We start from the raw sequence: 15,262 nt of genomic DNA, 5'->3' as shown, positions 1-15,262 counted from the left end.
GATCAGAGCTCAGTCCCTGGACACGGCTACGTTCTTTGATCCCAACAGGAAGGAATAGCTTACCTTCTGTCCAACTTGGGTAAGAATCAGGAGTTCTCATGATTCCCTCCTCAGATTTGATTAACTTTGTAGAGCAGCTCACAGAACTCTGGGAAACTCTTTCTTCTGTTTGCCAGTCCATTAAAGGATCTGATAAATGAGATAGGTGAACAGCCAGGTGGAGAGACACCTAGGGCTAAATCTGGGAGTGACTTATGTGTAGTAGCTTCTCTGCCTGTGAAGTTGGGATGTATCACGCTCCTGGAATGGATGTGCCTACCCTCTTGGATCTCATTCCCTCTTTCTCAAGGATGAGGCTACACAGGTGTATTTTCCCAGCCTCATACCAGGGCTTGATCTCTCTAGGGACCAGCCCCATCTCTCTAGGGAGCCACCCAGGAGCCCACACAGAGTGCCTTCATTCAAACAAAGATGCTCCCAGTGCTCTTGTCACTTAAGAATTGATGATGGTTTCAGGAGCCAGGAACCAGGGGTAGTCTTGACTGTAATTTCTAAGATCTCACAATAAGATGTCTCAATTGAAAATGGCGCCAAGACAGTCAGGCTCATACCCACATCTCATGCCATAAAATCTGACTCTTGTGTGACTGAGGACACAACCATAGCCCGTATGTTAACAACCACCTTGGTCACAGACAGAATTTCAAAGTCTAAAATAGCTGTCCATGATCCTTATTGTTAACTGTTTGAAGAAATGAATAAATGGTGGAAGAAGGGACACATCCCAGTATAGAGCTTTCAAGTAACAGGTGCATGCAGTTAGCACTGTGGGATGTTAGGAACGATCTCCCCTCATAAAGTGTGGACAAAGTCACCAAATCAAGAAGAGTCTGAAAAAGTGTCACAGTGAGAGATGCTTAAGGAGAATTCAGAACTAAATGTTGCAAAGAATCCTGAACTGGATCTGAGAAAATCAAAGGGAGATAAGGAAAGCATGCCTAGGAGAAACATGTTTACTACTGCATTATATTCTGAAGATATTGGATTCTTACTGAAGATCCTGGATTCCTTACGAAAGTTCCAACAAGGGATGCCTGGGTGGCTCATCAGATGAGTGTCTGGCTTCGGCTCAGGGTGTGCTCTTGCAGTCCCAGGACCCAGTCCCACATCAGGATCCCTGCATGGAGCCTGCTTCTCTCTCTGCCTGTGTCTCTGCCTCTCTCTCTCTCTCTCTCTCTCTCTCTCTCTCTCTCCCTCCCTCTGACTTTTATAAATAAATGAAATCTTAAAAGAAAGAAAGTTCAAACATGAAATCTTGGAATACTCCCTGAGTTCATACAGTTATATTTGCATGTGACTTTGAGGAAATGCAAATTTCTGTTCAGGGATAACCAGGTAGTCAAAATATCTGAGTAGGAATTTAAAATAAATACTGGTCTTGCCAGGATATAGAAAATACCCAATGAGAAATTAAGGTGGGGAAATAACAAAAGGAGCAAATGATAAAACCTGGCACAAAATCCCAACAAGAAATATATGACACAGTTATGCACAAACACCCACTTTACTCAGAGAAACCTATGACTATAGAGAAAAAAGATAATATTATTCACCAGTAAATGTTGAGTCTATATGATTAAATCACTTTCTTATATCACAAAGTCTATCTGAATCTAAGGATGTGATCTATTACATATCTTGCAAATTTTTACCAAACTGTGATCTTTGAATCATGGAGCATTTTCAATCCTAGAATATGTTCATTTTATTCTGATGTCCTGAAGAACCCTTACAGGACATTCAAACAGGGTAAATAACAAAAGCCTGTAAACTGTCCCCTGGCAAGTGGCATCCAGCATGGCACTATGTGTCCTTCAGCTTTTTCTAGAATCTCATGTGGGAGTCACCGGCCTTTCAGTTGTTATGCTGAAGGGTAAACACAAATGTGCCATTTATTTTGCCCAATGATAATAGTGTTTTTCTTAATAATAAATTTATTTTTTATTGGTGATCAATACGCCACCATAGAGAATAATACCCAGTGCTCATCCTGTCAAGTGCCCCCCTCAGTGCCTGTCACCCATTCACCCCCCCCAGCCCTCCTCTCCCTTCCACCACCCCTAGTTCTTTCCCAGAGTTAGGAGTCCTTATGTTCTGTCTCCCTTTCTGATATTTCCCACACATTTTTCCTCCCTTCCCTTATATTGCCTTTAATTATTATTTTTATTCCCCAAATGAATGAGAATATAATGTTTGTCCTTCAATTGTCTAATTTCACTCAGCATAATACCCTCCAGTTCCATCCACGTTGAAGCAAATCGTGGGTATTTGTTATTTCTAATGGCTGAGTAGTATTGCATTGTATACATAAACCACATCTTCTTTATCCATTCATCTTTTGATGGACACCGAGGCTCCTTCCACTGTTTCGCTATTGTGAACATTGCTGCTATAAACATCAGGGTGCAGGTGTCCGAGCGATTCATTGCATCTATATCTTTGGGGTAAATCCCCAACAGTGCAATTGCTGGGTCGTAGGGAAGGTCTATTTTTAACACTCTGAGGAACCTCCACACAGTTTTCCAGAGCGACTGCACCATTTCACATTCCCACCAACAGTGTAAGAGGGTTCCCTTTTCTCCACATCCTCTCCAACCTTTGTGGTTTCCTGCCTTGTTAATTTTCCCCATTCTCACTGGTGTGAGGTGGTATCTCATTGTGGTTTTGATTTGTATTTCCCTGATGGCAAGTGATTCAGAGCATTTTCTTTTTTTTTTTTTAATTTTTTTTTATTTATTTATGACAGTCACACAGAGAGAGAGAGAGAGAGGCAGAGCACAGGCAGAGGGAGAAGCAGGCTCCATGCACCGGGAGCCCGATGTGGGATTCGATCCCGGGTCTCCAGGATCGCGCCCTGGGCCAAAGGCAGGGGCCAAACCGCTGCGCCACCCAGGGATCCCTCAGAGCATTTTCTAATGTGCATGTTGGCAATGTCTATGTCTTCCTCTGTGAGATTTCTCTTCATGCCTTTTGCTCATTTCATGATTGGATTGTTTGTTTCTTTGGTGTTGAGTTTAATAAGTTCTTTATAGATCATGGAAACTAGCACTTTATCTGATACGTCATTTGCAAATATCTTCTCCCATTCTGTCGGTTGTTTTTTAGTTTTGTTGACTGTATCCTTTGCTGTGCAAAAGCTTCTTATCTTGATGAAGTCCCAATAGTTCATTTTTGCTTTTGTTTCTTTTGCCTTCGTGGATGTATCTTGCAAGAAGGTACTGCGGCTGAGTTCAAAAAGGGTGTTGCCTGTATTCTCCTCTAAGATTTTGATGGACTCTTGTCTCACATTTAGATCTTTCATCCATTTTGAGTTTATCTTTGTGTATGGTGAAAGAGAGTGGTCTAGTTTCATTCTTCTGCATGTGGATGTCCAATTTTCCCAGCACCATCTATTGAAGAGACTGTCTTTCTTCCAGTGGGTAGTCTTTCCTCCTTTATAGAATATTAGTTGCCCATAAAGTTCAGGGTCCACTTCTGGGTTCTCTATTCTGTTCCATTGACCTATGTGTCTTTTTTTGTGCCAGTACCACACTGTCTTAAAGACCAGAGCTTTGTAGTACAACCTGAAATCTGGCATTGTGATGCCCCCGCTATGGTTTTCTTTTTTAAAATTCCCCTGGCTATTCAGGGTCTTTTCTGATTCCACACAAATCTTAAAATAATTTGTTCTAACTCTCTGAAGAAGGCCCATGGTATTTTGTTTTGTTTTTTGTTTTTTGTTTTTTTTAATAATAAATTTATTTTTTATTGGTGTTCAGTTTTCCAACATACAGAATAACACCCAGTGCTCATCCGGTCAAGTGCCCCCCTCAGTGCCCATCACCCATTCACCCCCACCCCCCACCATCCTCTCCTTCCACCACCCCTAGTTCATTTCCCAGAGTTCGGAGTCTTTATGTTCTGTCTCACTCTCTGATATTTCCCACACATTTCTTCTCCCTTCCCTTATATTCCCTTTCACTATTATTTATATTCCCCAAATGAATGAGAACATATAATGTTTGTCCTTCTCCGATTGACTTACTTCACTCAGCATAATACCCTCCAGTTCCATCCACGTTGAAGCAAATGGTGGATATTTGTCATTTCTAATGGCTGAGTAATATTCCATTGTATACATAAACCACACCTTCTTTATCCCTTCATCTTTTTTTTTTTTTTTTTTAATTTTTTTTTAATTTTTATTTATTTATGATAGTCACAGAGAGAGAGAGAGAGAGAGAGGCAGAGACATAGGCAGAGGGAGAAGCAGGCTCCATGCACCGGGAGCCCGACGTGGGATTCGATCCCGGGTCTCCAGGATCGCGCCCCGGGCCAAAGGCAGGCACCAAACCGCTGCGCCACCCAGGGATCCCTATCCCTTCATCTTTTGATGGACACTGAGGCTCCATCTATTGAAGAGACTGTCTTTCTTCCAGTGGATAGTCTTTCCTCCTTTTTCAAATATTAGTTGACCATAAAGTTCAGGGTCCACTTCTGGGTTCTCTATTCTGTTCCACTGATCTATGTGTCTGTTTTTGTGCCAGTACCACACTGTCTTGATGACTACAGCTTTGTAGTACAACCTGAAATCTGTCATTGTGATTCCCCCAGATATGGTTTTCTTTTGTAAAATTCCCCTGGCTATTCGGGGTCTTTTCTGATTCCACACAAATCTTAAAATATTTTGCTCTAACTCTCTGAAGGAAGTCTATGGTATTTTGATAGGGATTGCATTAAACGTGCAAATTTCCCTGGGTAACAGAGACACTTTCACAATATTAATTCTGCCAATCCATGAGCATGGAATATTTTTCCATCTCTTTGTGTCTTCCTCAATTTCTTTCAGAAGTGTTCTATAATTTATAGGGTATAGATCCTTTACGTCTTTGGTGAGGTTTATTCCTAGGTATCTTAGGCTTTTGGGTGCAATTGTAAATGGGATAGACTCCTTAATTTCTCTTTCTTCAGTCTCATTGTTAGTGTCTAGAAATGCCATTGATTTCTGGGCATTGATTTTGTATCCTGCCATGCTACCAAATTGCTGTATGACTTCTATCAATCTTGGGGTAGAGGCTTTTGGGTTTTCTATGTAGAGTATCAGGTCATCGGCGAAGAGGGAGAGTTTGATTTCTTCTTTGCCAATTTCAATGCCTTTAATGTCTTTTTGTTGTCTGATTGCTGAGGCTAGGTCTTCAAATACTATGTTGAATAGCAGTGGTGAGAGTGGACATCCCTGTCTTATTCCTGATCTTAGGGGAAAGGCTCCCAGTTCTTTCCTGTTGATAATTATATTTGCAGTGGGCTTTTCATCGATGGCTTTTAAGATGTTGAGGAATGTTCCCTTTATCCTTGCACTCTGAAGAGTTTTGATCAGGAATGGATGCTGTATTTTGTCAAATGCTTTCTCTGCATCTAATGAGAGGATCATATGGTTCTTGGTTTTTCTCTTGCCTATATGATGAATCACAATTTGTTCCTTTTAAATTTGTTTGTTGCGGTTCAATTTGCCAACATATAGCATAACACCCAGTGCTCATCCCGCCAAGAGCCCCCCTCAATGCCCATCAGCCAGTCACCCATACTCCCTCCCAAATCCCCTTCCACTACCCCTTGTTCATTTCTCAGAGTTAGGTATCTCTCATGTTTTGTCACCCTCACTAATATTTTCACTCATTGTCTCGCCTTTCCCTTTATTCCCTTTCACTAAGTTTTGTATTGCCCAAATGAATAAGACCATATAATATTTGTTCTTTTCCAATTGACTTATTGACAACAAAATTGTAATCAAAATTCTGTAATTTGGATTACAATTCAATGTCAGAAAGCTAATTCAGTAGCACAATTATAAAACTATTGGTGGCTCTGGAAAAAAAAAGCATAAAGGATTCAAGAGACTACATGACTGCATAATTTTGATCTAATCAGGCTGAAATTAAAAATCAATTAAATGAGATGCAATCCAAACTGGAGGTCCTAATGACAAGGGTTAACGACGTCGAAGAAGGAGTGAGTGACATAGAAGACAAGTTGATGGCAAGGAAGGAAGCTGATAAAAAAAAGACAAAACAATTAAATGATCATGAGGAAAGGTTAAGTGAAATAAACAACAGCCTCAGAAAGAAAAATCTACGTTTAATTGGGAATCCAGGGGACGACGAAAAGGATAGAGGAGCAGAAGGTGTCTTTGAACAAAACGTATCTGAGAACTTCCCTAACATTGGGAGGGAAACAGGCATTCAGATCCAGGAGATAGAAAGATTCCACCCTAATATCATAAAAATAAAATCAAAATTCAACACCTCAAAATTCAATAGGGAAACTTGCAAATTGCAAAGGTAAAGGGAAAATCCTTAAAGCAGCAAGAGACAAGAAACCCCTAACCTTTATGGGGAGAAGTATTAGGTTAAGTGGAGATATCTCCAGAGACCTATCAGGCCAGAAAGGGCTAGCAGGATATATTCAGGGTTCTAAATGAGAAGAACATGCAGCCAAGAATACTCTATCAAGCAAGACTCTCATTTAGATTAGAAGGAGAGATAAAGAGCCTCCAAAATAAGAAGAAATTGAAAGAATATGTGACCAGCAAACCAACTCTGTAAGAAATATTAAAGGGGACACTGAAAAAGAAAGAGGAAGTTCAAGGAAACAATCCACAAGAACAGGGACTGAATAGGTATCATTATGACACTAAATTCATACCTTTCAATAGTAACTCTGAATGTGAATGGGCTTAATGACCCCATCAAAAGGCGCAGGGTTTCAGACTGGATAAAAAAGCAAGACCCATCTAATTGCTGTCTACAAGACACTCATTGTAGACATAAAGACACCTGCAGCCTGAAAATAAAAGGTTGGAGAACCATTTACCAATCAAATGATCCTCAAAAGAAAACAGGGGTACCATCTTTATAGCAGATAAATTAAAGTTTATCCCAAAGACTGTAGTTACAGATGAAGAGGGACACTATATCATACTTAAAGAATCTATCCAACAAGAGGACCTAACAATCATGAATATTTATGCCCCGAATGTGGGAGCAGCCAAGGATATCAATCAATTCATAACCAAAGTTAAGACATACTTAGATAATAAATCACTTATACTTGGTGACTTGAACACAACGCTTTCTATTATCGACAGATCTACTACTAAGCACAACATCTCCAAAGAAACAAGAGATTTAAATGATACATTGGACCAGATGGACTTCACAGATATTTACAGAACTTTACATCCAAATGCAAGTGAATACACATTCTTCTCAAGTGCACATGGAACGTTCTCCAAAATAGACCACATAATAGGTCATAAATCAGATCTTAACCAATACCAAACATTGAGAACATCCCCTGCACATTTTCAGACCATAATGCTTTGAAACTAGAACAAATTCACAAGAAGTTTGAAAGGATTTCAAACATGTGGAGGTTAAGGGCCATCCTGCTACACGAAGAAAGGGTCAGCCAGGAAATTAGGGAAGAATTAAAAACATTCATGGAAACTGATGAGAATGAAGATACAACTGTTAAATATACTTGGGATACAGCAAAAGCAGTCCTGAGGAGGAAATACAACGGAATACAATCATCCATTCAAAAACTGGAAAGAACTCAAATACAAAAGCTAACCTTGAACCTAAGGAAGCTGGAGAAAAAACAGCAGATAGATCCTACACCCAGAAGAAGGGGAGAATTAATAAAGATTATAGCAGAACTCAATGAAATAGACCAAAACTGTGGAATGGATTAACATAACCAGGAGTTGATTCTTTGAAAGAATTAATAAGATTGATAAACCATTAGTCAGCCTTATTAAAAAAAAAAGAGAAAACACTCAAATTAATAAAATTGTGAATGAGAAAGGAGAGATCACACCAATACCAAGGAAATACAAACAATTTTAAAAAGTTATTGTGAGCAGCTATATACCAATAAATTAGGCAATCTAGAAGAAATGGATGCATTTCTAGAAAACCACAGACTACCAATAATGGAACAGGAAGAAATAGAAAATGTGAACAGGCTGAGAACCAGGGAGGAAATTGAAGCAGTCATCAAAAACCTCCCAACACAAAAGTCCAGGGCCAGATGGCTTCCCAGGGGAATTCTATCAAACGTTTAAAGAAGAAAACATACCTATTCTACTAGAGCTGTTTGGAAATACAGAAAGAGATGCAATACTTCCAAACTCGTTCTATGAGGCCAGCATCACCTGAATTCCAAAACAAGACAAAGACCCCACCAACAAGGAGAATTATAGACCAATATCCCTGATGAACATGGATGCAAAAATTCTCAACAAGATATTAGCCAATAGGATCCAACAATACATTAAGAAAATTATTCACCATGAACATGGTCACAGTAGCTTCTTGAAAGAAACATCCATGAAGGCAAGATAAACAAAAGCAAAATGAACTATTGGGACTTCATCAAGATAAGAAGCTTTTGCACAGCAAAAGAAACAATCAACAAAACTAAAAGGCATCCTACAGAATGGGAGAAGATATTTGCAAATGATGTGTCTGATAAAGGGCTAGTTTCTAAGATCTATTAAGAACTTATTAACCTCAACACCAAAGAAACGAACAATCCAATAATGGAATGGGCAAAAGACATGAACAGAAAACTCACAGAGGAAGACATAGACATGGCCAACAAGCACATGAGAAAATGCTCCGCATCACTGACCATCAGGGAAATACAAATCAAAACCACCATGAGATACCACCTCACACCAGTGAGAATGGGGAAAATTAACAAGGCAGGAACCCACAAATGTTGGAGAGAATGTGGAGAAAAGGGAACCCTCCTGCTCTGTTGGTGGGAATGTGAACTGGTGAAGCCACTCTGGAAAACTGTGTGGAGGTTCCTAAAAGAGTAAAAAATAGACCTGCCCTATGACCCAGCAATTGCACTGTTGGGGATTTACCCCAAAGATGCAGATGCAGTGAAATTCTGGGACACCTGCGCCCTCAGGTTTATAGCAGCAATGTCCACAATAACCAAACTGTGGATGGAGCTTTGGTGTCCATCAAAAGATGAATGGATAAAGGAGATGTGGTCTATGTATGCATTGGAATATTCCTCAGCCATTAGAAACGACAAATACCCACCATTTGCTTCGATGTGGATGGAACTGGAGGGTATTATGCTGAGTGAAATAAGTGAATCGCCGAAGGACAAACAGTGTATGGTCTCATTCATTTGGGGAATATAAAAAATAGTGAAAGAGATTAAAGGAGAAATGAGAAAAAATGAGTGAGAAATATCAGAAAGGGAGGCAGAACATGATAGAATCCTAGCTCTGGGAAAAGAACAAGGGGCCATGGTAAGGGATGTGGGCAGGGGGTGGGGGTGACTGGGTGACGGGCACTGAGGGGGGCACTTGACTGGATGAGCACTGGGTGTTATGCTATACGTTGCCAAATTGAACTTCAATTAAAAAATTTTTTTAATGTCCAGAGCAGTTATGGGTGCCCCTAGATCCCTTCTGTGAAGGACTCGGTGTATTTTTTTCTGTGACATCTCTCTGTTTTCCAGATCTCTCCTTGCTCTGAGGGTCCCCATGGGCCTTGAGCAGCATGACAGCATCACCACCCCTGTTTTCACAGAATCAATGTACTGATCACCCTCAGGCCCACACTAGAGCCTTCAGGGAATGTCATGGCTTTCCTGGTGACAGGAGCACTGTTATACTGAGTGTCACTGGTATTACTTGTTGATGGGGATTATGCTTCTTGGAGATTGTAATAGGGAAGACCCTGATTTCTGGAGTGAGAGGGAAGCCTGGAAACTGCAGAGACACACTCTATGAGAGAATAGGAGAGAGGGGGTGTCAGAAACACGTACACACACACACACACACAGACACCTAGAATCAGAAAAATCTACATGTACACTCACTACACCTATCCTTCAGAGGCCAAGCATGAGGACACAGGTCCACTGTCCCTCTTATGCCTTCTCCACCCTCTTGGGTTATTTCCTTCCAAACCCATCCTCACAGCAGGCTTCCTGTAAGACTGCAAGGTCCTGGAGTCTGGAGCCAAAGAAGGCCAGGTCTGGAATGTCACTTTCAAAACCAGGATGGAATTGATACAAGGATGATTAATTTGGAGATCAACTCTGATAATACACCCTGTGAAAAGGAAGATTGAGTCTTGTGCAGTGGGAGATGTCTGTCCATTTTCACCCTGAAGACACAAGTCTCACAGCTGAAGGGTCTTCAGGTTTCAGGAAGCACAGCACAGAGGGGACCCCATAGTCACTTTTCCTGCCCCTCCACTTAACAGACATATCTCACTGTGCCCAGGGTCCCCTGGGGCCTTCCTGGGGTGCCCTTGAGGGACCATTCTTTTTTTTTTACATTTTTTTAAATTTGTTTTTTATTGGTGTTCAATTTACTAACATACAGAATAACCCCCAGTGCCCGTCACCCATTCACTCCCACCCCCCGCCCTCCTCCCCTTCTACCACGCCTAGTTCGTTTCCCAGAGTTAGCAGTCTTTACGTTCTGTCAAGGGACAATTCTTAAAAGAGTTAATGAATGTGACTTCATGGATATAGGGAAAGTGTGTGGCTGAGTCAATGTCCTGATGGGTTTAGAAACAAACATTCTCAAAAACAAGAAAAATAGTTGGTGTTGGGAAGCCCAAGTGGATCAGCAGTTTACTGCTGCCTTCAGCCCGTGGCCTGAACCTGGAGGCTGGGATCCAGTCCCACATCCGGCTGCCTACATGGAGCCTGCTTCTCCTTCTGCTTATCTCTCTCTCTTTCTCTCTCTCTCTCTCTCCCTCTCTCTCTCTCTCAAAGAAATGGATAAATTTTAAAAAAATAGTTGATGTGTGTGAAAATAAAAATCCACACTCTCCTGTGCCAATTATGTCGACACTGACCTTCTTTGGGGTTCCAGTGATGCTGAAGATGAAAAATTAAATACACCAATAGTTCCTATGTGTTAACCCTCAACACATGAAAGAACATCCATGTGTGGGAAATAAAATAATATCATTGCCATGTTACAGAGATTGCCCCAGGCTGGTGGGGTGTGCAAACTACATCTGGGGATGAGATCAGGAATCAGATGATGACAGGATTCCATGTTGGTCCAAGTTCTGCTACTTCTGCCTAGAGATGGACCCTGGAAAGCAGAAATGGCACCAAGAGCATTGTTATTTTTTTCTGAAATCTTCACGTGGACACAGAGTTCAGAACTGAAGAGCCAGAGACACTGGAGCATGAGGAACAAGGGGATGGAGAAAAGAGGAGTATGGAGGTGGAGGTGTTGTCAGGGAGTCTGAAGAAGTTGTGCCTATTTGTCAGTTGGTTCAGATGAAGGGGAAATTGTGTCTGTGATCAAGATGAGTGTTAACATACAGTCTATGGTTGTGTCCTCAGTCACACAAGAGTCACATTTTATGGCATGAGATGTGGGTATGAGCATGACTGTCTTGGCCCTATTTTTAGCTGAGATACATTATTGTGAGATCTTAGAAACTACAGTCAGGTCTGGTCCTGGTTCCTGGCTCCTGAAACCCTCATCAATTCCTAAGTGACGAGAGCCCTGGGAGCATCTTTGTTTGAATGAGGGTACTCTGTATGGTTTCCTGGGTCGCTTCCAGATGGGGCTGGTCCCTAGAGAAATCAAGAGCTGGTCAGAGGCTGGCAAAATTCACTTGCCTAGCCCCATCCTTGAGAGAGAGGAAATGAGCTCCAGCAGGGTGAACACATACATGCCAGGAGCGTGATGCATCCCAACTTCACAGGCAGAGAGGCTCCTACACATAAGTCACTCCCAGATTTAGCCCTAGGTGTCTCTTCACCTGGCAGCTCACCTATTTCATTTATCAGGTCGTTTAATAGACTGGAAAACAGAATAAAGTATTTCCCAGAGTTCTGTGAGCTGCTCTAGCATGTTAATCATATCTGAGGAGGGAATATTCGGAACTCCTGATTCCTACCCAAGCTGGAAAGAAGGTATGGGTAAGCTATTCCTTTCTGTTGGCATCAAAGAAGGTAGCTGTGTCCAGGGACTGAGCTCTGATTGCGTGCTTCTGACACAGTCTCCGGACAGAGAAATTAAGTGTTACATTGACATATGTTGTAGAACACCCAGTAGGGACCACATCCCACAGAATTGCTTGTTTCAGGGAAAGAAGAAAAGAAGAGGAAACAAAACAATACAAAAGCCTAAAAACAGGATTTAAGACAATAGTATGATATGTAAAACATTTAGTGTGTGTAGTAAAGGAGAGACAAGAGGAGGAAGTCCAAGATTTTTGTATTAAAAGTCTTTGTTGGGATGCCTGGGTGGCTCAGTAGTTGAGCGTCTGCCTTTGGGTCAGGGCATGATCCTTGGGTCCTTGGACCCAGTCCCATATCGGGCTCCCTGCTGGGACCCTGCTTCTCCCTCTGCCTGTGTCCTGCCTCTCTTTCCACGTTTCTTATGAATACATAAATAAAATATTTTACCAAAGTATTTTTTCTAATTTACACAGACCCTGGAGTATTTGTAGCTGGGCTCTCTTCCTTCACCTGATTGTGCACCCGGGACACCTGTGGTGCCTCAGTCAACATCAGAATCTGTGCGTCATTCCTCCCTCCTCAGGGACAGGTGTCCCAACACAGTACTCTTCCTGAAAGGACACTCACAGAAGCTTCTCAAGAAAGAGACTCAGAAACAAGGCCTGTGGGCCCAAGGTTTATTGTCTCACATCCTCACTATGTGTGAAACTAAAAGTCATGTTGCCATGAGCAGTATCCACAGCATTTGAAAAAGACAGTTTCCCTCCTCAAAAAAAAATATTCTCTGTAGAGTATCATGTCATCGGCGAAGAGGGAGAGTTTGACTTCTTCTTTGCCAATTTGAATGCCTTTAATGTCTTTTTGTTGTCTGATTGCTGAGGCTAGGAATTCCAGTACTATGTTGAACAGCAGTGGTGAGAGTGGACATCCCTGTCTTGTTCCTGATCTTAGGGGAAAGGCTCCCAGTGCTTCCCCATTGAGAATGATATTGCTGTGGGCTTTTCATAGATGGCTTTTTAAGATGTCGAGGAATGTTCCCTCTATCCCTACACTCTGAAGAGTTTTGATCAGGAATGGATGCTGTAATTTGTTCAAATGCTTTCTCTGCATCCAATGAGAGATCATATGGTCTTGGTTTTTCTCTTGCTGATATGATGAATCACATTGATTGTTTTACGGGTGTTGAACCAGCCGTGTGTCCCAGGGATAAATCCTACTTGGTCATGGTGAATAATTTTTTTAATGTACTGTTGGATCCTATTGGCCAGTATCTTGTTGAGAATTTTGCATCCATGTTCATCAGGGATATTGGTCTGTTAATTCTCCTTTTTGGTGGGGTCTTTGTCTGGTTTTGGAATTAAGGTGATGCTGGCCTCATAGAACGAATTGGAAGTACTCCATCTCTTTCTATCTTTCCAAACAGCTTTAGGAGAATAGGTATGGTTTCTTCTTTAAACGTTTGATAAAATTCCCCTGGGAGCCATCTGGCCCTGGACTCTTGTGTTTTGGGAGGTTTTTGATGAACTGCTTCAATTTCCTCCTGGTTTATTGGCCTGTTCAGGTTTTTCTATTCTTGCCTGTTCCAGTTTGGTAGTTTGTGGCTTTCAGGAATGCGTCCATTTCTTCTAGACTGCCTAATTTATTGGCGTATAGCTGTTCATAATATGTTTTAAAATCGTTTGTATTTCCTTGGTGTTGGTAGTGATCTCTCCTTTCTCATTCATGATTTTATTAATTTGAGTCTTCTCTCTCTTCTTTTTAATAAGGCTGGCTAATGGTTTATCTATCTTATTAATTCTTTCAAAGAACCAACTCCTGGTTCTGTTGATCTGTTCCACAGTTCTTCTGGTCTCGATTTCTTTGAGTTCTGCTTGAATCTTTATTAACTCCCTTCTTCTCTTGGGTGTAGGATCTATTTGCTGTTTTTTCTCTAGCTCCTTTATGTGTAAGGTTAGCTTTTGTATTTGAGTCCTTTCCAGTTTTTGAATGGATGCTTGTATTGCGATGCATTTCCCCCTTAGGACTGCTTTTGCTGCATCCCAAAGAGTTTGAATGGTTGTATCTTCATTCTCATTAGTTTCCATGAATCTTTTTAATTCTTCCTTAATTTCCTGGTTGACCTTTCATCTTTTAGCAGGATGGTCCTTAACCTCCACGTGTTTGAGGTCCTTCCAACCTCTTGTTGTGATTTAGTTCTAATTTCAAGGCATTATGGTCTGAGAATATGCAGGGGACAATCCCAATCTTTTGGTATCGATTCAGACCCGATTTGTGACCCATATGTGGTCTATTCTGGAGAAAGTTCCATGTGCGCTTGAGAAGAATGTGTATTCAGTTGAGATTGGATGTAAAGTTCTGTAGATATCTGTGAAATCCATCTGGTCCAGTGTATCATTTAAAGCTCTCGTTTCTTTGGAGATGTTGTGCTTAGAAGACCTATCGAGTATAGAAAGAGCTGGATTGAAGTCACCAAGTATAAGTGTATTATTATCTAAGTATTGCTTCACTTTGGTTAATAATTGACTTATATATTTGGCAGCTCCCACATTCGGGGCATATATATTGAGGATTGTTAAGTCCTCTTGTTGAATAGATCCTTTAAGTATGATATAGTGTCCCTCTTCATCTCTCACTACAGTCTTTGGGGTAAATTTTAGTTTATCTCATATAAGGATGGCTACCCCTGCTTTCTTTTGAGGACCATTCGAATGGTAAATGGTTCTCCAACCTTTTATTTTCAGGCTGTAGGTGTCCTTCTGTCTAAAATGAGTCTCTTGTAGACAGCAAACAGATGGGTCCTGCTTTTTTATCCAGTCTGAAACCCTGCGCCTTTTGATGGGGTCATTAAGCCCGTTCACGTTCAGAGTTACTATTGACAGATATGAGTTTAGTGTCATCATGATATCTATTCAGTCCTTGTTTTTGTGGACTGTTCCACTGAACTTCTTCTTAAAGGGGAATTTTAAGAGTCCCCCTTAAAATTTCTGGCAGAGCTGGTTTGGAGGTCACATATTCTTTTAGTTGCTGCCTGTCTTGGAAGCTCTTTATCTCTCCTTCCATTTTGAATGAGAGCCTTGCTGGATAAAGGATTCTTGGTTGCATGTTCTTCTCATTTAGGACCCTGAATATATCCTGCCAGCACTTTCTGGCCTGCCAGGTCTCTGTGGAGAGGTCTGCTGTTACCTAATACTCC

The sequence above is a fragment of the Canis lupus genome, unplaced genomic scaffold, assembly GCF_011100685.1.
Source record: "Canis lupus familiaris isolate Mischka breed German Shepherd unplaced genomic scaffold, alternate assembly UU_Cfam_GSD_1.0 chrUn_S1976H2175, whole genome shotgun sequence".
In the NCBI taxonomy this organism is placed as follows: Eukaryota; Metazoa; Chordata; class Mammalia; order Carnivora; family Canidae; genus Canis; species Canis lupus.
This window is presented reverse-complemented; position numbering follows the sequence as displayed.